Below are 23,237 nucleotides of genomic sequence, written 5' to 3' on the forward strand. Positions count from 1 at the left end.
AGAGACGTCGCAGGGCAGGTAAGTGCGTGTGAAGCTGCCGTAGCGATAATGTTCGCTACGGTAGCTATCACAAGATATCGCATGTGCGACGGGGGCGGGTACTATCGCGCTCGGCATCGCAAGCATATGCTAGCAATGTCGAAGCGTGCAAAGTACCCCTTGATCCAGTTTGTGGTGATCTCTGGTTGTGATTTTGAGTGGTGTGGAAGCTCCCCTGCTGTGCGGTTATTTCCTTCCTTTTTTATTTATTCCCCTGTACACATATTGTCTCTCCTGTGTGTTTTTAATGCAACATGTACAAGTTTTCATTCTCCCTTGTCTGTTTTGTTTCTGTGGGGTTTTGTTACTGTGTTTCCGGCCAGGGAGTAAGATTAGAGCTCGGACAGGAATCAGGGTCCCGCTGGGGGCTCAGACCTGGCTACCATAAAGCCTACCTCCGAGCTAAGATACAGCGCAGTGTCGAGTCTGAGGGCCAGCCTAGGAGCCCCTGCTCTGTCATTACGTACCCTGTGACATATATCTCAAGAAGGGAGAAGCACAGGAACAAAAGAAAAATGCCAGACTCAGCGGCATTTACTTAAAGTAAAAAATGTACATATTTAAGAAAATACCACAAAATATGGTAGACACATTCCAATTACTATATTTTGTGATGTACACAGGTTTATAAATGGGCTCCAAAATGTCTGGGAAATGTGAACCATAAAGTGAATGTACCTACCCTTCCTCCCGTTCAATTAATATGTCTTTAATTGAATTGAATGTCTAAATGCACAGATGACTATGAGTGATGTGAGCACATCGGAAATAATAGCAGTGCAGTGTGCCGGCTGAGTGGCTTCAGAGGTGTTTTTTTTCAACTAAACACAAAAGTAGCAGAACTAACATCCAGTTCACTGTGCGTTATCTATTCTTCATCATTTCGTAAGGCCATATCGTTTCAATTAGTTTGATACACAGAGTTTAAAAAAAAAAAAGTTACACAATATTAAGGTATTTCTCATATCGAATGACTGCACGTCGAAGCCACAATAAATTAAATGAGGACTTTGATGATAGAAAACATTATAATGCATCTTTGTTTGGCAAACCCGGCCTAATAAAAATTGACAATCTTCTCACAGATATCACATGTCTGGCAGATGCTGTGATTAGAGTAGACAGATATAAGAATTTTATCAAACAAGCCAGCAAAATGTGAAAAAAAAATTCGGAACCAACAGTGAACAAATGAGATGTATAAACATAATGGAATCAATTATTACTGATAATTTGGTTAAAAAAAAAAATTGAATTTCCTAAACAAATTATTTATCTTGCTGAAAGGAAGAAACTCGTGAGTATGATTGTCACGAGGATAGTAGGGGACAGGGGCTCCTATGTTGTTCCTCACGTTAGGCGCTCCTAAGCTATTCCTAACCCCATGGTTACTCCTGATGGTGGAGATTCCTGGCTAATCTCCTGACCAGTGCTACTCTGATACCCCCCTCCCACCAGGGAGGGATTGGGCAGGGATGTGATACAAAACAGCTAAAGACAGACACTATTCACACAAACAGCAATAGATAGAGAGACTCAGGAATAAAGCAAGAGCAGGAAGGTAACAACAAAAAGGCAACAAGAGTAAACACAATAGCAATTAGCAACGAGTGTGACAACCACCAGATAGTCTGGATCACAACACCTCACTAGACCAAGTAAGATAAATTATAGCGGGCTTAGCTGGAAGGATCTAACTAGCATATATAGAAGGGGAGCAGATGTGATTGGTCCTCCCACAACATGTAATCAAAGGAGCGCCATAGAACATGAGTGCCCACTATGAGGTTCAGGCAGAGACTGAGCTGCGATCATCGGTGACATCACTCAGGTTAGCCTCAGCCACAGCTGAAGTCCTCCATCTGTGACCGCAAATCACCTGAGTGATGTCATCGCTGATCACACGGCTCACTTTATTCACTACCTGAACCTCACTGGATGTGAATTTGGATGTAACAGTGCTGGAAGCGTCGTGGGACCTCATGTGGATTATGTCAGAGCTGCAGGGGTGTTTTGGGGGTTAGTAAAGTTATGAAAGAGGGAGGTTTTTATTTCAAATAAAGGATTTTTTGGGTGTTTCTGTATATTTACTTTCACTTACAGATTAGTGATGGGGGAGTCGAATAGAATACCATTACTAATCAGGGGCTTAGTGGCAGCTGGGGGCTGCCATTAAATCCTTATTACCCCAATTGCCACTACACCTGGGCAATGAGAAGAGCCAGGTCCAGTGCCAGAATTGGCGCTTCTAATGGATGCGCCACTTCTGGGGCAGCTGCGGGCTGCTATTGGTAGGCTGGAAAGGGCCAAATAACCATTGCCCTTCCCACCCTAATAATATCAGCCTCCAGTTGTCTGCTGTACCTTGGCTTGTTTTAGAAAAATGGAGGAGATCCCATGTCATTTAATTATTTATTTTTTCTTTATTTATTTATTTTTTTTTAAGTAAATCAAATCATGAAAAAAAGCAGCATGGGATCCCTTCTATTTTTTATAACTAGCCAAGGTATAGCGGACAGCTGAGAGTTTCAGCTGCTGCTATTCCTGTGCTGGATATCAAAAATGGAGGGGACCCCACGTCATTTTTTTCCCAAAAAAAAATTAAAAACATCTATCTAACTATCTATTCTACCTATTTATCAATTATCCTATCATATTTTGTTTCTCCTTTAAAAAACACATTAACAAAATTGCCACAAAACGCATGCATTTTGCATTTTTTAGGCCACAAGCTGTGTTTCTGTGACTACAGGAAAAAAATGCACTAAGATGCAGCGTGCGCACGTAGCCTTAGTTGCTGAAAGAGTACATGCGGGCCTCTTATCTTTTTTACAATAGTCTCAGCTTGGAGCAGAAGCATTGGGATTAAAAGAAATCTGTCACCAGATTTTTGAGTTCTGACGCAAAACTAGCACGATAAGCAGCATTTGTGCTGCATTCTGTAAATGTGCATTTTATCCCCTGACTCCCTCTGTAGACCCTACAAATACCTTTATAAAAACTCTTGCCATGTATGTAAATCCTTGGGTGCTGTCCGATGGGCTTCCTGCGTTGCAGCTCCTGTCCCCGCTTTGGGCACTGATCGCCGTCCTTCTTTGATGATTGACGTGGATGACGCCTCCGGTGCCATCTATGTAGCTGGTCAAAATCTTGCGCCTGGGCAGAGAACTCGCCGGTTCACACAGGTGCACCTACTGTATGTTTACGGCTCTGCCCGCAATGAGGCAGAACAAAGTGTGCCTGCGCGAGCCAGCAATGGTCTCTGCATAGGCTCAAGACTGGCTCAAGACTCAAGACTGCCCAGGTATGTGGATGGTGCCACAGGTGTCATCCACATCAATCATCAAAGGAGGATGGTGATCAGTGCCAAAAGGAGGGACAGGAGCCGCAACCTAGGACGCCCATCGGACCAGACTCAAAGATTTACATACATGACGGGAGATTTTGTAAATGTATTTGTGGGGTTTACAGGGTGATTCAGGAGATAACATGCACCTTTATAGAATGCAGCACAGGTTTTGCTTAAGGCACTAGTTTTGATTTAGAATGCAAAAATATGGTGACAGGTTCCCTTTAAAAGAGTTGTCCAGGACTTCAAAATTGATGATTAGTCTTTAGTATAGACCATCAATATCTGATCACTGTGGATCAGGCACCACCTCCAATTAGCTGTTCGCAGATCTCACGCCAGCTGGAAGTAAACAGTTTATCAAACGTGAGATCATAGCTTTATACACAATCTAGTGTCCATTCCTGGCTACTCCAGCTCAGCACCCAGTGAAGTCAAAAGCAGGATCAATACATGATAAGTAATGGAATTGTGTCGCCCAGGGATATGGGGTACTCGGTCCCGGGCAGTGTATGACTTGGAAATGTCACAGTGGTGGCCGTTGCCTGGTCCCGTGCCCTGGGCCCTTTTTGTGATGGGGGTGTATTTACAAGGGATTAAGTTAGTGTTCATATGTGATGCTACTTGTGGTGTTGCGGCAATTGGGATGGAACCGCCGCTGCAAAATATCACTACTGGGGCTGGTGTTATTAGCAGCCTAGATGGTAGGCCCTCCGCAAGCAGGGCCGGGCCCCAGTGGATGGGTGATGTGACAGGTGTTAGAAGAAGGGAGTCCACACCAAAGTTAAGTGTAACTGGTCTTTACTCACTGCTGGTTGGTGGTAACTGCTTGCCCGAGGCCAGCTGGTTTCACCTACAGGTCCCCTTCATTCCAGTGCCAGTTTGGTTCCCTGGTACCTTCTTCCCCTGCACCTGTCTCTGGTAAATGGGTCCCCGTGGCGTAGAGCAACTGGGGGTCCCCGTCCGGTGGTTTGTCCACTTCTGTCCGCCTGAGGTAGCATGAACCCTGTGGGGTTGGAGTCTCTGGTCATGTCGCCGGTTCTCCCTTTGCTACTGAGTCTTTGGATTGTTAGGGTCAGCAATGTCCTTGATGGTCCCCTTGCTGTGCAGGTGTTAACAAGTCAGCTTGGAGCTCTTTCCTGTCTTGGGGTCCTGTACCCCGTCGGTGCGTAGTTCCGGGGGCACTCCACCGGCAACCACTCTCCGGGGTACCAGGTCACCATTAACCCGCGTCAGACCATCTCCTCACGTCCACCTCTTCACTCTAAACTCTACCGACTATAACTCTCCACAGTCTGCCCCTCCCACCTGGTCAACTAGTGGACTGGACTGGCTCCATCTCTAGGCTATCATCCATTGGTCCGACCCTAGCTGGGTACCACTGTATGGGGGGATTGTTGGGGAAAAACGGGGATTACCTGGTTTTTTGGTGTTACCAGCACTGGATCTCCGGGTCCCTAAGGGGGTAGGCCCTGCATCCTTGCGGGAATGCAGAACCTTGTAGCACTCTGATGGCTTCAGGGGTGCTACAGAATAGCATTTATTTCACTTTTTATACGGAATATGTCAATAAAAGTGCTATCTGTGTTGCTGATTTGACAAAGCAGGATGTTAAGTTGGCAGAGAAGGAAGCATTCACATAAGATTTTGTTCACTTTCTGCATTGTATCTCAATTCAAGATTACAAGAGAAACAGCAGATGTGTCAGATCCAGGGGAGCAGTTTGTGGTAAATTTCAAGTTTATGTGAACTATGTGCTCCCTGCAATGCTCAAAGAGTGTTCCAGCAATGTACCTGCTCGGCTAGTGTTGCGTGTTAATCTCTGTAAAGAACCGTTTGAAGTAAAAGAAGCGTCATCCCTTTGGAATTTGAGGAGGCACAGTCCTCAAATGGAGAACTACCAGGAGGTAGAAGCTCGCCTTTGCCCGCGACTACTGCCCCGCGCCACCCCCGCAACACGCAGACCATACTGATGGAAACGGTTTCAAATTGCTTTACATGACAGTTGGTGTGATTGGAGTTGTGCGGCATTCATCATTCGGGTCTGAAGGGCATTGTTCCCAATGAAGCGGTCATCAGTGTGGGATGTCGACAAAGGACGTCCACTTCTATGCCTTTCTGTGACTCTTCCAGTCTCTGTGTCTCTGTACAATCTGCTGGTGACACACTGTGACACAATAAGTGCATAAGCCACTTCTATCTGAGAATATCTTGTTTAAAGTCTCACAATGTTGAGGTACGGCTGATTAATTGATCAATTGTTAGGTGTCGTCCTCCTTTCATGATGTCAAAATGTGAACAAGCATGATGAAGAGGACTGTTTAATACCAAATCTTTTTTTCCCCAAAATTTATTGGGTGATTTATAGATCAAACACCTGTTGTGAATTCTGCCTTTAAGGTCCTTGATAGAGAGCAGCAAGTTGTGCAAAAAGTAATAAAACATTGAACAATTTTAATGTGCACCCAAAAGTTTAGAGGAGGTCACATTAAGTTCACCTGAAAAGATTAGAGGGCATTTTGGATCATCTTGAAATTTCACCCAAAAAGCCAAATATCCCTAACTTTTTGTGAGGAGTATTACATTTCTGAACAGTCTCTTAGCAAAATCAACAGCAAATAATACATGGTAGTCCTCAACAAATTGGGAAATGGGGGCAAGCTCATTTTTCACCCTCTTTATTGGATTGCTCTTCAAAATATCTGCAGTAAGCCAACATAACCTTAACAAAGTGCCCATGGATCCATCACTCTCCAGCACCTGGACTGGTGGATTGATGACCGTTTCTTACAAACTCTTCTTCTGAGGTTTTCTTTTGAGTTTTTCACCTGATAATAGTTTGTTGTTGTAAGAAGATGAGCTCTATTTCCACTAGAGTTTAGTCATAAAACTTAATGATGATGGAGGCAAGTTGTGAGGAAGCCTCATTGACGTCAACGCTGAGGTCATTTTTGAAATTCAGTATTAGGCCCTTCATTGTATTCTTGCTCTTCGAGGATGGTTCCCGGGGAGGCAAAGAGTTTGATTATTTTTTGGTGGTTAATGGATTGTTTTGGTTACCAGTAACACGTGATCCTGTACACACTGAGAGGTTTCATCTTCCAGAATGTAAAGTTTGCCTCTCACTGAAGCGTACATGAAAAGAGACCTTACAAGAGCCATTTTATTCTGCAAGTGTAAATTTGGTTCCGTGTTATTTCATTTGGTGCTCGGTATATCTGTTTCCAAGAAGAAGTGAAAAGTACACTGTCCACTTGAATCAACGTAATCCACAGAGGATAGCTCCGGATAAAGGCCTCAATTGTGCAGTGTAGCATCTGTGTTTATTTTACCTACGTAACTGAATTAACGCAAATGACAGTCAGGAAACATTCCCGTGTTTAGCTATTCTGTAGACTGAAAAAAATAATTTAATTAAGAATTGTAATTTGTATGCAATCATATTATGTGCTACTGTATGAAAGAAAGGGTGAATCTACCAAAAAGGGTTGTTAACTCTTTCAAAGGAGTGGCTGTTCACTTTTGAAATGTTTCTGAATGAGAAACGCAATGTCCAATGTGGCTGTCACGGTGAGTGAGGGGAAAGCAGGGGATAGGGGCTCCTAGACTGACCCTCAGCTATCCTTAATCTCAGACTTAAATATACAAAGAAGGAAAAACGGAAAAGTAGCCAGCTCACCCTGTAGTGAAATCCGGTAATCAGTCACAGTCTCCGCACGGAACATGCCCTAATCAGGATGGCATAGGATCAGCGGAACCAGCAGGTAAGGATGAATAAAAACTTCTTCTTTATTGAAACATGAGAATAAAAATTTGCACAGGTACTGACAGATATGAAGTAGAAGGAAGATTAACCAATGCGTTTCGACATTATGAATGTCTTAATCAGCAACTGACTGCAGGGCAAACAATAGCTAAGCTTGTGACAAGCCCACAATGGGTGGAGTTAGTTCGTAGTGTAAGTGACTGTTTCATGTTAGGGCTGGATAGCAAAGAGAGTTCACGGAGTTCTGGGCAGTACGAGGCCTTACTGGAACTGCCTGGGCAAATATACTCTGGAAACATACGTAGCCTAGGGCTTATTGCTGATGTGTTTGAGAGCATCTGAACCCCTTCCTGATGGAAGAAGGTTTGAAGTGGAGTTGCGGGTGGAAGAAATATGGAGCTTTAAAAGGGAACCTGTCACCAGTTTTGGGGCCTATAAACTGCGGCCACCATCACTGGGATCTTATATACAGCCTTCTAACATGCTGTATATAAGAGAGAAGGCCGCACTGTAGAACATAAAAACACTTTATAATATTCACCTAGAAGGTCGCTCCGGTGCACAACAGACACATGGGTGGCACCATTCTCCGGGACCAGTGCCTCCTCTTTTGGCCATCTTAGTCTTCCTTCTTCTGAGGCCTGGGTGCATGACGCGTCCTATGTCATACACACAGGCCAGTATTGAGGTCCTGCACAGGCGCACTACCATACTTTTATCTGTCCTGAGCAGGGCAGATCTAAGTGCACCTACGCATGTCCTCAGTGCCGGCGAGTGTGTATGACGTAGGACGTGTCATGCAAGCCGGCTTCAGAAGAAGGAAGACCAAGATGGCCAAATGGAAGGCATTGGTCAGGAGAACAGCGCCACCCATCTGACTGTTGTGCACCGGAGCGACCTTCTAGGTGAGTATTATAAAGTGTTTTTTACGTTCTACAGCGTGGCCTGCGCTCTTATATACAGCGTGTTAGAATGCTGTATATAAGAGCCCAGTGATGGTAGCCGCAGCTTATAGGCCCCAAATCTGCCGACAGGTTCCCTTTAAGGTTCTGTGAGTATGGACTTGGAATCCCTGGGACTAACGAAATGTGAACTTTGAAGTATATCTTGGCGCTCCTGAGGAGCTCAGTCATAGTTGGAGATTTCATAGGAGAACAATATTTTTGCTATATACCACATCTCCCTGAAAAAAACTAATATAAATCGATTAAAATATCTTATGCTGTACAGGGAAAAATGTGAAACAATTCCAAATAAGTTGAAATGTTAAAAAAAAAAAAAAAATAGAAATCTGCTATTGTTTTTTGAGTTTTGCTTATATTCTCCAGGTCATTACGAATAGAGCAATACCAAAAGAGTATAATTTTGTAATTATTTTAGTGGCTTAAGAAAATGCTGAATTCGGAAAGAAAAAAAATTGGTTTCTGACACCAATGACATTTTTATTTTACCGTCAATGGAGCTGTGGGGGGGCTTGTTTTTTTTGTCTCTCGAGCTGACAATTGATATGGTGGCATTTTGGGCTACATAAGTACGACATTTTAAATGCTTTTTTTTAAGAGAAGTATAGCTGTAAAAAAGAAAATAGCAATTTTGTTTTGTTGATTTGTTTTCACGATGTTTAGCTTATGGGACAAATAGTTTTATATTTTTTATAGATCAGCCTAATATGGATGCGGTGATACCAAATAATTTTTTTTTGTTGTTTCTTTATTTTTGAACAGGAAAAAGGGATTCTAATGATTCTAATTTTTATATTTTATTTTACTTTTTTTTTACTTTTCACATTATTTTTTATTTTCCACTAGCTGAAGTATCTGGGCGTTGCCCAGGATAGTAACTGTCTCTCTTCGAGTTTCTGTCTGTCTCTGTGTGTCAGTCTCTTTCTGTATCAGTTTCTCCGTATCAGTCTCTCTGTCTGTCTCTATCTCTGTGTCTCTATCTCTGTGTCTCTCTCTTTCTCTGTGTCTGTCTGTCTCTCTATCTGTCAGTCTCATTCCCCATCTGTCTCTTTCCCCGTCTGTCTCTTTCCAGGTCTGTCTCTTTCCAGGTCTGTCTCTTTCCCCTGCTGTCTCTTTCCCCGGCTGTCTCTTTCCAGGTCTGTCTCTTTCCAGGTCTGTCTCTTTCTAGGTCTGTCTTTTTCCCCGGCTGTCTCTTTCCCCGGCTGTCTCTTTGCCCGGTTGTGTCTTTCCCCATCTGTCTCTTTGCCTGGCTGTCTCTTTTCCCAGCTGTCTCTTTGCCCGGCTGTCTCTTTGCCAGGCTGTCTCTTTCCAGGGCTGTCTCTTTCCAGGGATGTCTCTTTCCAGGGCTGTTTCTTTCCAGGTCTGTCTCTTTCCAGGGCTGTCTCTTTGTCCATCTGTCTCTTTGCTCGTCTGTCTCTTTTCCTGTCTGTCTCTTTCCAGGTCTGTCTCTTCGCCCGTCTGTCTCTTTCCCCGGCTGTCTCTTTGCCCGTCTGTCTCTTTCCATCGCTGTCTCTTTCCATCGCTGTCTCTTTCCAGGGCTGTCTCTTTCCAGGGCTGTCTCTTTGCCCGTCTGTCTCTCTGTCTCTTTCCCTGTCTGTCTGTCTGTGTCTCTGTCTGTCTCTTTCCAGGTCTGTCTGTCTCTGTCTGTCTTTTTCTGTCTCTCTCTATCCGTCTCCCCACCGACATCTTATTACCTTACATATAAGCTTCTTATACTAACAGTTTATTTTGTTCCTATGCAACCACTGAGAGTTGCTATTAATAGCCTCTAGCTCCCACCTCCATTCAGTTTAATGAAGACATGTTTTTTGGAGAGTAACTGTAAAGCGCGTGGTTACATTTTCCTGTCAAAACATAGTCTATGACGTTCACATGGGGCGCCTGTGCAAAATTTCGTGATTGTAAATGCGACAGTGCGGATTCCTTTAGCGGACATACATACACACACACACATACACTCTCTTTTATGGGCATGTTTGACCCTGTTATGGACTTTTTAATATTAATTTAATATGAATTTATGAATAAAATGTTGACATTTTAAGAAAGAAATTTTCCGTGGACTGGACTGCTGGATTTTTTATTTTGTTATACCAAGTCTTGCCACCTTCCTTTCCTTGCACGGTCCTGGATGTGCAGTTTCCTTGGTGAGCAGGTGAGCCGGACAAATTCTTTGTTTTGTTCAAGTTCCCACTTGAGTATGACAGATTTTTGTAAATATCACAGTCTGCTATGAATCTCATCCCGATGCTAATTCTACAGTAACACTAATGTGGTGGCAATTGGGTCTTTTATCAGATCCTCGCTGCCATTGTCATTATGTGTCACAATGTAACTACAGGTGTCAAGCCAGGAACAACCAGTGAGTGGTACAACACAGCGGGAACACCAGGGTAATGTCACACTGGCTGAGGACTCCTGGTGAGCGACGCAACACAAATGGTACACCAGGCAAATTATATAAAGGTGGGCCCTGGTGCTAGGGAGAGGGGAGTGGGGTCCCTGCTAACACTCTTCTGATGCTGATCCATTCATTCACTAACATTCCTAGACGATTCCTTCCCCCTGTACACCGATCATGTGCCTAGGCCCTAACTGGTCCTGAACTCACCCTGACTAGTGAGGGCCAGAGAGACTACTACAATAAGACAACATAAGGAAGATAAGACAAACAGGTGGGAAAAGACACAAAAAAAAGCACTCCGTAGTTCAATCCATAGGAAACTTTGCAGCTGCAATAGTAACAACAGCACAGCTATGCAGCTACAAGCTCCTTCAACATGGTCAGCATAGGTTTGACCTATAGACAGCATAAGGAGGAGTTAGGAGTGGAAATTTATAGCACAGGGTAGTGGTTGCAGCTAAGGTTATAACAACCTGTTAGATCACCGCAGGATAGAAATGAACTTTAACTGCTTTAGTACCAGATGAAATTAAATATGCTCCAACTCAGTGTTAAAGATGAGAGGGCACTAATGCGGATCTAAGATCAACAATATGCTGTGACCTTTTTTCCCAGGTAGCATTTCTTGGCATATAAGTCTCCCTATGCTAGCTGACAGTCTCCATTTAGAGAATTAACAACTCATAAGCGGGTTTCACACACAGCAACATCGCTAGCGATGTCGCTGGTGAAAGCACCCGCCCCCGTTGGTTGTGCGTCACGGGCAAATCACTGCCCATGGCGCACAACATCACCTACACCCATCACACATACTTACCTGCCTAGCGACCTCGCTGTGGCTGCCAAACCGCCTCCTTTCTAAGGGGGCGGTTCGTTCAGCGTCACAGCGGCGTCACTAAGCGATCGCCCTATAGAAGAGGAGGGGCGGAGATGAGCTGGCCGAACATCCCGCCAACCTCCTTTCTTCCTCATTGCGGGCGGCCGCAGGGACGGTGATGTTCCTCGTTCCTGCGGTGTCACACATAACAATGTGTGCTGCCGCAGGAACGCTGAACAATCTGCGTCCTGCAACAGCAACGATAATCGGGATTAGAACGACCGGTCAACGATCAACGTTTAGGTGAGTAATTTTGATCGTTTAACGGTCATTCGTGCGGTTCACACGCAACGATGTCGCTAACGAGGCTGGATGTGCGTCACGAATTCCGTGACCCCAACGACATCTCGTTAGCGATGTCTTTGCGTGTAAAGCCCGCTATAGAGTCTCATGAAAAATATCCCCCCCGTTGTGCAATGATTCTGTAGAGGAATCAACGGGGTTGTTGGGATCCACCATCTGTGACCTACTGACTCTTGTAATCTTTTGAAGTATGTGTGCCTGTCTCTTTTACAATTCTGACTGAACCAATGTAGAGATCTGACACAAATGTTCTTATGATTCGCTACAAAAAATGAATTATTCACCCTCCTTATAAGTCTGTCATCAGCCTAATTACATCATGCTGCAATGGACACGATGAATGACATTTAACAGTTACATTAGCAACCAAGTAAAACAGGTTGCGGCAAAACTAAAGGGTCTCTCAGGAGAGTTGCCCACACAAGTCATGATGATTGTTAGTGATATCACTGCCAAAGAAGTTCAGAGCTGCCCCCCTACCATTCCCTAGAAAGGAGTGACACCCATGAAAAACAGCGGCACCTTCACATTTTCCTGCCAACTCATCATTTAGACTCATTTACTTGAATGTGGCCTGGTTCCAATTCAAAGAGACCACAACCACCTTGTGATAGGTGATAAAGAATTCCATTGATTACAACCCCATAAGTCAGTAAAGAAATGCGATATTCTAGACTACAACAGCCTCTATGATGTCTTTATAACCCAATATGAAATATGGTGAAGGGACATGCAGTATGGACACCCCGTATTCAAAATGAAACCGTAAAAAAAGAAACAAAACGTGATGGTAATATGACTACCATCATTTACAGGTGCTCAGAGTGATTCCCCACAAAGTGATTGGCGCAGCCACGTGTATAGGGCATAGTCGATGCACACTGTGGTAGAGGGTAGCCTCTTTAAGAGTAGAGTTGAGCGCGGTTCGTGGTTCTCCAGTTCGCGGTTCGAGTGATTTTGGGGGGTGTTCTAGATCGAACTAGAACTCGAGCTTTTTGCTAAAAGTTCGTTAGCTCGAGTTACGTTCGAGAATGGTTCTATCAGCAAAAAGCCTAGCTAATTACTAGCTGGCTTTTCACTGTAATAGTGTGAGTCACTCTGTAACTCACAGTATTATCAAATTTCAGCGTATAGTGTACGGGGGTGGCGCGTTCAGATTACTGCTGCTGGGATAATGGCGATCGACATTTTTTTTTTTCTTCTTCTTCTTCCTTCCCTAAGCGCGCGTGTAGTGGGGCGGGCCATCATGTCAGCCAATCCCAGACACACACACGGCTAAGTGGACTTTTTGCCAGACAAGCAAAGGCATGTGTCATAGGCTGTCCATGTCACATGTCCTTGCATTATAAAAACGGACATTTTCTTCCAGCACGCCATTATCTGCCTTCTGTGTCTGGGTGTCAGTCACCTCTCACGCAGCTCCTGTCGCCAATCCTGCTGTGTACGCTATACACACAGCGTTCTACAGATTAGGGACAGAATTTTATTTCAGCCCTTTTAAGGGCTAATTACAGCTGGCTCAGAGCCATAGGTGACAGTCAGGTCCGTGGAAACGCTTTTTACAGCTTCAGATAACAGCGTCTGTGTAGCTAAGCTCAGGGAATTCCTTGCTGCATGTCACCATTAGGAGGGATAGAAAGTGAGGCTTCCTTTCCTCTACACTGACCCACAACCCGGCCACTGTACCCTCCTGCCCTTTTTAGCAAAGGCATTTTAATTGCAGAGTGCTGCCAGTTAGTGCCATCCAAAGAGTGGCTGCTGTCCTCCATTATTGTGCCACTTGTGCCAAGCAAGTCCCACCACCTCTGCATTCTCCCCTCCTGCCAATTTTTGCACAGCCATTTTAATGTAAAAGAGTGCTGCCAGTTAGTGGCATCCTAAAAGTGTCTGTTGGACTCCATTAGTGTCCCACTGGTGCCAAGCAATTTCCAGCACCTCTGCATTGCACCCTCAAGCTCATTTTTACTAAGCTATTATAATAGCAAACACTGAGGAAACTTAGTGGCATCCTAAAAGTGGCTGTTGGACTCCATTAGTGTCCCACTTGTGCCAAGCAATTTTCAGCACCTCTGCATTGCACCCTCAAGCTCATTTTTACTATGCTATTATATTAGCAAACACTGAGGAAACTTAGTGGCATCCAAAAAGTGGCTGTTGGACTCCATTAGTGTCCCACTGGTGCCAAGCAATTTCCAGCACCTCTGCATTACACCATCAAGCTCATTTTTACTAAGCTATTATAATAGCAAACACTGAGGAAACTTAGTGGTATCCTAAAAGTGGCTGTTGGACTCCATTAGTGTCCCACTGGTGCCAAGCAATTTCCAGCACCTCTGCATTGCACCCTCAAGCTCATTTTTACTAAGCTATTATAATAGCAAACACTGCTGAAACTTTAAGGGCCATAGTTGCATTGTCAGGGATAGTCAGTGTTGTTTCTTCAGCTGTCAATAAAGCTAGACCACCTCTGCAATCTACACCACCTCTCAATTTTTACTACCACATTTTAAGTGGCCAATCTTGTTGCTATCAAAATGAGTGGCAAAATGACAGATGCTGGTGGAAAAAGGAACAGGCATGTTGGAAAAAGAAAAAAAAGTTTTTGTCCGTGGGGAAGGTGGCAAAGCTACATTAACATCTGCTGAAGATAGGCCATCTTCCAGCAAAAGTAAGATATCTACTACTTTCCATGGACAATCCGATGTGCTCCCTTTTTTAAGGACCCGAACAACTGGAACAAAGGTAGATGATACACAAAAAAAGAACATGCTTGAATGGATCTCAAGTGCTCCAACAAGTGCCCTCTCCTCCACCTCAACTACTGCATCCAAAAAAAAAGTCCTCTGAGTTGTCATCCCAATCACACTTGCATTCTCCCAGCTCTCAAGTCTCCATCCGCCCTGCACAGTATGGTGGAACAGAGATGGCTGAGTCTGCAGAGCTGTTCAGTCACACTATAGCCTGGAAATCAGAGGTCTGCTCCCAAACTACAGTGAGTACAGACCAGGAAATGGTCTGCAGTGATGCCCAGAACCTTCGTGACTCAGATTCAGGCTGTGATGACCAAGTTTCTGAGCATAATGTTGACCCTTATTCACAAACTGTAACACCTGTTGTTATAGACAATGAGGAACATACTGATGACGATGAGACGCAGATACCAGATTGGGATGACAACTTAAATATTCGTTTAGGGCAGGAAGAGGCTCGGTCTGAGGGTGAGGGGAGTGTAAACACAACGCTTGATGAGGAAGTTCTAGATCCCACCTACTGTCAACCCACAGTCAGGCACTCGAGGAGGTCAACAGAGGCGGTGGAGGAGGATGCAACTGACGACGAAGTTACCTTCCTGGACAGAGGAGGAGTACTGGTAGCACGTCTACAACTGCATCCTCAGCCACCACTCTGCCTCTGAGCACTAGTTGGGGTGGCTCAGCAGGCCGCATGTCCTCTAAGCCTTGCCTAGCCTGGTCCTTTTTTGACCTTGCAAAGGATCGCCGAAATCATGTGATCTGTGAAATTTGTCGGGAATCTGTTAGTAGAGGCAAAAACCTCAGCAGTTTGACAACTTCTTCCATGAATCTTCACATGAATAAATATCATATGTCCCAGTGGGAAGCTCCCCGTGCTGCAATGCGGCCTAGCGGAGCGGACCATCCACTGCCTGCCCCTTCCAGTGCATCCACGCGCTCTTCATCTTCTAGGACTGTGGGGACAGCTGTCACACCTGGTTTTCCACGCACACCTTCCACCACTGTAACCGCAACAGGCAGTTTGCTTGGTAGGTCGTCAGTTGGTTTGGAAGCGGAAACAAGTGCGTGTGTACAGCTCTCTCAGACATCGATAGCACCAACGTTGGATGAAGGCAACATCATGTCTACGCCTGCACTTTCCTCACAAACCTGCATTTTTCCAGGGACACCCTACTCACCACCTACCACACACAGCAGCCAGATCTCTGTCCCTCAGATGTGGACATTTCCTGCGACCCATGACAAAGCTAAGAGGTTGACTTTATCCCTCTGTAAGCTCTTGGCTACCGAAATGCTGCCTTTCCGCCTGGTGGACACACAGGATTTTCGAGACCTTATGTCTGTCGCTGTGCCCCAGTACCAGATGCCCAGTCGCCACTACTTCTCTAAGAAAGGTGTGCCTGCGCTACACCAGCATGTCGCACACAACATCACCGCTTCCTTGAGAAACTCTGTGTGTGAACGGGTGCATTTCACCACCGATACTTGGACCAGTAAGCATGGACAGGGACGTTACATGTCACTGACTGGGCACAGGGTAACTATGTTGATAGATGGTGAAGGGTCTGCTGCACAAGTCTTGCCGTCCCCACGACTTGGGCGTCAATCCTCTGTCTGTCCAGGTTTCTCCACTGCTTCTGCCTCCTCAACCTCGTCTGGGTCCTCCACCTCCGCCCCAAGCCTGCCTGGTCAGGCCACCAGCGTTTTAACTGTGCAGAAGGAATCACGCACCTGTCATTACTATGCTGGCAGCAGAGCGGTCTTTATCTTGAAATGTCTTGGAAATAAGAGTCACACAGTGGCTGAGTTGTGGGCAGCTCTGGAGACTGAGTTTGGTAAATGGTTGTCTCCACTCAACCTGCAGCCTGGTAAGGCCGTGTGACAATTCTGCAAAACTGGGTGCGGGCCTTCGCCTGGGCAAGGTGACACACGTGCCTTGTATGGCTCACGTGTTGAACCTTGTTGTCCAGCAATTTTTAACACACTATCCCGGCCTAGATGGCCTTCTGAACAGGGCACGAAAACTGTCTGCTCACTTCCGCTGTTCAACCGCCGCAGCTGAGCGACTTGCATCGCTCCAGAAGTCTTTCGGCCTGCCGGTTCATCGCCTGAAATGCGATGTGCCGACATGCTGGAATTCTACTCTCCACATGTTACAGCGACTGTGGCAGCACTGCCGAGCCCTGGTGCAATACGTCATGATGTATAGCCTGGGCAAACGAGATGCGGAGGTGGGGCAGATCACCCTGATGGAGTGGTCTCAGATCAAGGACCTATGTACCCTTCTGCACAGTTTCGACATGGCGACGAATATGTTTAGCGCTGACAATGCCATTATCAGCATGACAATTCCAGTCATTTACATGCTGGAGCACACGCTAAACACTATTCGGAGTCATGGGGTGGGACAACAGGAAGGGGAGGAAGTACAGAAGGATTCATATGCGCAAGGGACAACAACATCACCAAGGTCCAGACGGTCATCATCACCAAGGCGGCAGGCATGGGATCATGGGGGACAGGGATCAACAAGGGCGCATGGTAGCAGGCGAAATGTTGAGGAAGGTGTAGGAGAACATGAAGAAATGGAGGACGAACTGTCCATGGACATGGAAGACTCAGCGGATGAGGGAGACCTTGGTCATATTTCAGTTCAAAGAGGTTGGGGGGAGATGTCAGAGGAAGAAAGAACGGTTAGCACCTCTATGCCACACACACACAGAGTGGACTTGGTCCGCATGGCTGCGCAAGACACATGAGCGCCTTCTTGCTGCACTACCTCCAACATGACCCTCGTATTGTCAAAATTAGAAGTGATGATGACTACTGGCTTGCCACACTATTAGATCCCCGGTACAAGTCCAAATTTTGTGACATAATTCTAGCCATAGAAAGGGACGCACGTATACAGGAGTATCAGCAAAAGCTGTTACTCGATCTTAGCTCGGCTTTTCCACCAAATAACCGTGCAGGTGCAGGGAGTGAATCTCCCAGTTGTAACTTGACAAACATGGGACGGTCTCGTCATCATCAACAGTCTAACCATACCAGCAACACCGTATTTGGTGCAGGTAACAGCAATTTTATTGAATCTTTTCATAATTTTTTTAGACCATCCTTTGCAAGGCCACCAGAGACAACAAGTCTGACACATAGTCAACGGCTGGAGAGGATGATACAGGAGTATCTCCAAATGAGCATCGATGCCATGACTTTGCAAATGGAGCCTTGCTCATTTTGGGCTTCAAATCTTGAAAAATGGCCAGAGCTCTCCACTTACGCCTTGGAGATCTTGTCGTGTCCAGCTGCCAGCGTTGTCTCAGAACGTGTCTTTAGTGCTGCTGGGTGTGTACTGACAGATAAGCGCACATGTCTGTAGAGTGACAATGTGGACAGACTAACGTTCATCAAAATGAACAAGTCATGGATCCACAAGGAATTTACTACCCCTGTGTCATCCTGGGGAGAGTAAATGCTTGTGGAGTTGGAATGTGCTTGATGCAAATCTACCTGTGAAGTGTACAACTGGGGCACAAGTACTGCCACTGAAGGGGTGTCTGTGTGGCCCAATTTTTGGAAAAAAAGGGAGACTCCGCTTGGAGTAACCCTTGCTGTGTTTTTAAAAAGGAGCCAAGATGAACAAGTCATGGTTCAGCAAAGACTTAGCTACCTACCCCGGTGTCATCCTGGGGACGGTTAAGGATGGCGTATTTTTCAATGTGCTTGATGCAAATCTACCTGTGAAGCGTACAACTGAGGTACAAGTGCTGCCACTGAAGGGGTGTCTATGTGGCCCAATTTTTGGAAAAAAGGGAGACTCCGCTTGGAGTAACCCTTGCTGTGTTTTTAAAAAGGAGCCAAGATGAACAAGTCATGGTTCAGCAAAGACTTAGCTACCTACCCCGGTGTCATCCTGGGGACGGTTAAGGATGGCGTATTTTTGAATGTGCTTGATGCAAATCTACCTGTGAAGTGTACAACTGGGGCACAAGTGCTGCCACTGAAGGGGTGTCTATGTGGCCCAATTTTTGGAAAACAAAGGGAGACTCCGCTTGGAGTAACCCTTGCTTGCAGTGTTTCTAAAAATGATCCAAGATGAACAGATCTGGGATCAGCAAATACTTTGCTACCTACCTCGGTGTCATCCTGGGGACGGTTAAGGATGGTGTATTTTTGAATGTGCTTGATGCAAATCTACCTGTGAAGTGTACAACTGGGGCACAAGTGCTGCCACTGAAGAGGTGTCTGTGTGGCCCAATTTTTGGAAAAAAGGGAGACTCCGCTTGGAGTCACCTTGCGGTGTTTTGATTTTAGAAGGGCATGCCATGCCTATATATGTGTCTCGTCCTCTTCCTCGTAATGCTGTTTTGTTTTCGCATGAGAATTTGTTCTTGTCACTTTTCCATGTGTTTGTGTTGTGTTGTGAGTTGTTTGTCACCTTTTGGACACCTTTGAGGGTGTTTTCTAGGTGTTTTCTAGGTGTCTTCATGGGTTTGTGATTGCCTCCCCTTGTTTCCTATGGGGTTCGAGCGGTTCGCCGAACCGAACTCGAACGCGACCTCCGTTCGGCGAACCAAGCTCGAGCTGAACGGCTACCGGTTCGCTCATCTCTATTTAAGAGACCACGTCATCAGAAAATTACCTATTGTTTATATCAGGCGTTTATGTTAAACTTATCTAGTTTTTTAAGTTTTTGATAATTTTTTTTCATATTACCATATTTCTATCTATCTACCTATTAAAAAAAAAAAAATTGCCCCTAAGCTTAAAGCGAACCTGTCAGGTCCCCTATTCACCCAGAACCACGAGTGGTGCATATTGCTAAACCCTGTCTAACTGTCCCTGCATCTAGTAGCATAAATAATGAGTAGTGATGAGCGAGCATGCTTGTTACTACTCGGTACTCGCACGAGTATCGCTGTACTCGGTCTACTCGGCGGGGACCGAGTAATCTCGCGATACTCGTGCTGTACTCGTGGTCTTCATTTCTGCATGTTGGCGCTCTTTTAAGAGCCAGCCCTCATGCAGGGATTGGCTGGCAGACCACTGCAATGCCACAGCCCTGTTAGTTGTGGAATTGCAGTGATTGGCCGGCCTGCACAGCGTGACCGAGCCTTTATACCGGCGGGCGCGCTGTGCTCTGCTCACAGCTATCCAGACAGTCAGTGCAGGGAGAGGGTCGCTGCTTCAGGGAAAGGTTTGCGGCCCTTTATAGCTATTTCCGTAGCAGGGCTGCAAACAGTGTGACCAAAAGTCCTTCTCAGGACTATTCTAGTTGTATACAGGTAGGCAGGGTATAGCCAGGTCGGAGTACAGTAGCAGAGTCCTTCTCAGGACTATTGTTGCTGTATACAGGCAGGGTATAGCCAGGTCGGAATACAGGCTAGTGACCAAAAGAGTCCTTGTCAGGACTATTGTAGCAGTATACAGGCATGCAGGCAGGCAGGCAGGCAGGGTATATAGCCATTCCTAGTGGTGACCGTATACCAGCCTTCATCATATCTGGGGCTGGTGTACACAGTCTAAAACAGTCCACATAGTGTCAGAGTTCTCGTCATTAATTTTTGCTCCTAAAACCTGTTAGGTTCTTAGTGCGTCCGTGCTTGCATTTAAAAACCGCACGTGTGTGCCTGTCGGTGGCAGCGTACAGGTGCACTTGTGTGCGTTTTTACCAAACTATTATATAACGCACAAGTGTAGTGTATAATACACGTCAGTCAGCAGTGGCTGATAGTGTCAGAGTTCTCGTCATTAATTTTTGCTCCTACAACCTGTTAGGTTCTTAGTGCGTCCGTGCTTGCATTTAAAAACCGCACGTGTGTGCCTGTCGGTGGCAGCGTACAGGTGCACTTGTGTGCGTTTTTACCAAACTATTATATAACGCACAAGTCTAGTGAATAATACACGTCAGTCAGCAGTGGCTGATAGTGTCAGAGTTCTCGTCATTAATTTTTGCTCCTAAAACCTGTTAGGTTCTTAGTGCGTCCGTGCTTGCATTTAAAAACCGCACGTGTGTGCCTGTCGGTGGCAGCGTACAGGTGCACGATTTGCACAAACTTTGATATAACGCCCAAGTCTAGTGAATACACGTCAGCACAGCATTGCAAAATGCGCAAGGGCGTTGGCAACGAACAAGGAAGTGGACGTGATGGTGGTGCAGGCAGAGGCCGAGGTCGTGGGCAAGCTCTAATTTTGCCACAACAAAGGGCCACATCTAGTCGCTCGCACGTCCTGTCCCAAATTCTTGGGGACCGCAGCAGTACACCGCTCTTGAACCAAGACCAGTGTCAACAGGTTGTTAGTTGGATAGCGGATAATGCTTCCAGTCAGATTGGCACCACCACAAACACTCTGTCTTCCACACGGTCAAGTGTCAGTAGCCGTGATACTGCACCGCACATTTCAGAACCTGATCCTCCTTCCTACCACAAGGCTGAGTACACGTCCTCGGACATTAATGATCCCACACTTGGACACTCGGAAGAGCTGTTCACGTTTCCATTCGCACATTCTGGCCTCTCGCCAGCTCATGTTGAAGTGGGTCATGAGGAGATCGTATGTACAGATGGCCAAATATTTGAGCAGCCACGTTCTCACGAAGTTGGCAACGTGTCTCAACAAGGGGTGGACGATGATGAGACACAATTGTCAGGAAGTCAGGAGGAGGAGCAGGGTGCGGAAGAGGAAGACGACGTGGTGGATGATCCAGTAACTGACCCAACCTGGCAGGAGGATATGCAGAGCGAGGACAGCAGTGCACAGGGGGAGGGAGGCGTAGCATCCCAACAGGCAGTAAGAAGCAGGGTGGTGGCTCCAGGCAGAAGTCAGGCAACCGTTCCCCGGAACAACAACACGACACAAGGTGCCTGTACAAATGTTAGGTCTTCCCGAGTCTGGCAGTTTTTTAAGTTGGCTCCAGATGATTCTAAAAAGGCCATTTGCAACACCTGCCGTGCCAGCATCAGCAGGGGTACCAAAACTAGCAGCCTGACCACCACCAGCATGATCAGGCACATGTCAGCCAAGCACCCGACTTTGTGGGAAGTACAACAGAGTCGAGGAGCAGTGCTTGCTAATGTCACTGCTACGTCTTCGCTGGTTGTGCATGCGAGCCAATCCCCTGTCCATGCTGCCTGCGAACAAGCCTCCTCCGGTCCTGCACCTGCAGTTGCCTACGCAGAAATAACACCATCATCAAGCACGTCCTTGTCCCAGCGCAGCGTTCAGTTATCCATTCAGCAAACCTTTGAACGCAGGCGCAAATACACTGCCAACACCCCACATGCCACAGTTCTAAATGCTAACATTTCGCGACTGCTTGCGCTGGAAATGTTGCCTTTTAGGCTGGTGGAGACAGAAGCATTCCACGACCTGATGGCGGCAGCTGTCCCACGTTACTCGGTCCCCAGCCGCCACTATTTCTCCCGGTGTGCCGTCCCCGCGTTGCATAACCACGTGTCACAAAACATCACACATGCCCTGAACAACGCTGTTTCACCCAAAGTCCACCTAACCACAGACACGTGGACAAGTGCTTGTGGGCAAGGCCGCTACATCTCGTTGACGGCACACTGGGTTAATATTGTGGAAGCTGGGACCCAGTCTGAGCGAGGGACGGAACACGTCCTTCCCACACCAAGGTTTGCAGGCCCTACCTCAGTCAGTGTTTCACCCACACTCTACAGCTCCGGAATGTCATGCTCTTCAGCCTCCTCCTCCTCCTGCGCATCCTCATCCACTTTACCCTCCACACCAGTCCCAAGCTGGAAGCACTGCAGCACTGCCTCGGCAAAGCGGCAACAGGCTGTGCTGAAGCTAATCTGCATAGGTGACAAACCCCACAATGCAGAAGAGCTGTGGACAGCTCTGAAACAGCAGGCAGATCACTGGCTCACAACTCTGAACCTAAAGCCAGGAAAGGTCGTGTGTGACAATGGCCGGAACCTGGTGGCGGCTTTGAGGCGAGGCCAGCTGACACATGTTCCATGCGTGGCCCATGTGCTCAACCTCGTGGTTCAGCGGTTTCTAAAGTCATACCCAGAGCTGTCTGATCTGCTGGTAAAAGTTCGCCGCCTGTCTGCACATTTTCGAAAGTCACCTACTGCTTCAGCCGGCCTTGCCGGCTTTCAGCGCAGTTTGCATCTTCCGGCTCACAGACTGGTGTGTGATGTCCCCACGCGTTGGAATTCAACTCTGCACATGTTGGTCAGGATATGTGAGCAGAAGAGGGCAGTTGTTGAGTACCTGCATCACCTAAGCCGTCGGGAAATGGGTCAAACTCCACACATAACACCTGAGGAGTGGAGATGGATGTCCGACCTATGTACCATCCTCCAAAACTTTGAGGACTCCACCAAGATGGTGAGTGGTGATGACGCCATTATTAGCGTCACCATACCGCTACTCTGCCTTCTAAAACGGTCTCTGCTCAAAACCAAACATGATGCATTGCAGGCGGAGCGCGATGAGTTGCAGCAAGAAACAGTAGTGGGTGTGGGTGATAACACACAGCCCAGCCTCGTCTCATCACAACGTGCAGTGGAGGACTATGACGAGGAGGAGGATGAAGACATGGAGCAAATCTCCGGCCAAATTGAGGATATGACATGCACACCAGTCATATCCTCGGTTCAGCGTGGCTGGCCAGAGGACAGGGTAGATGAGGAGGAGGAGGAGGAGGAGGAGGAGGACAGCATGTTCAGTCAACGTGTTGGTCAGGCTACTGAAGTCCTGGCTGTTAAGAGTCTGGCGCACATGGCTGACTTTATGGTAAGCTGCCTGTCT

Source organism: Anomaloglossus baeobatrachus, chromosome 6 (genome assembly GCF_048569485.1).
Source record: "Anomaloglossus baeobatrachus isolate aAnoBae1 chromosome 6, aAnoBae1.hap1, whole genome shotgun sequence".
In the NCBI taxonomy this organism is placed as follows: Eukaryota; Metazoa; Chordata; class Amphibia; order Anura; family Aromobatidae; genus Anomaloglossus; species Anomaloglossus baeobatrachus.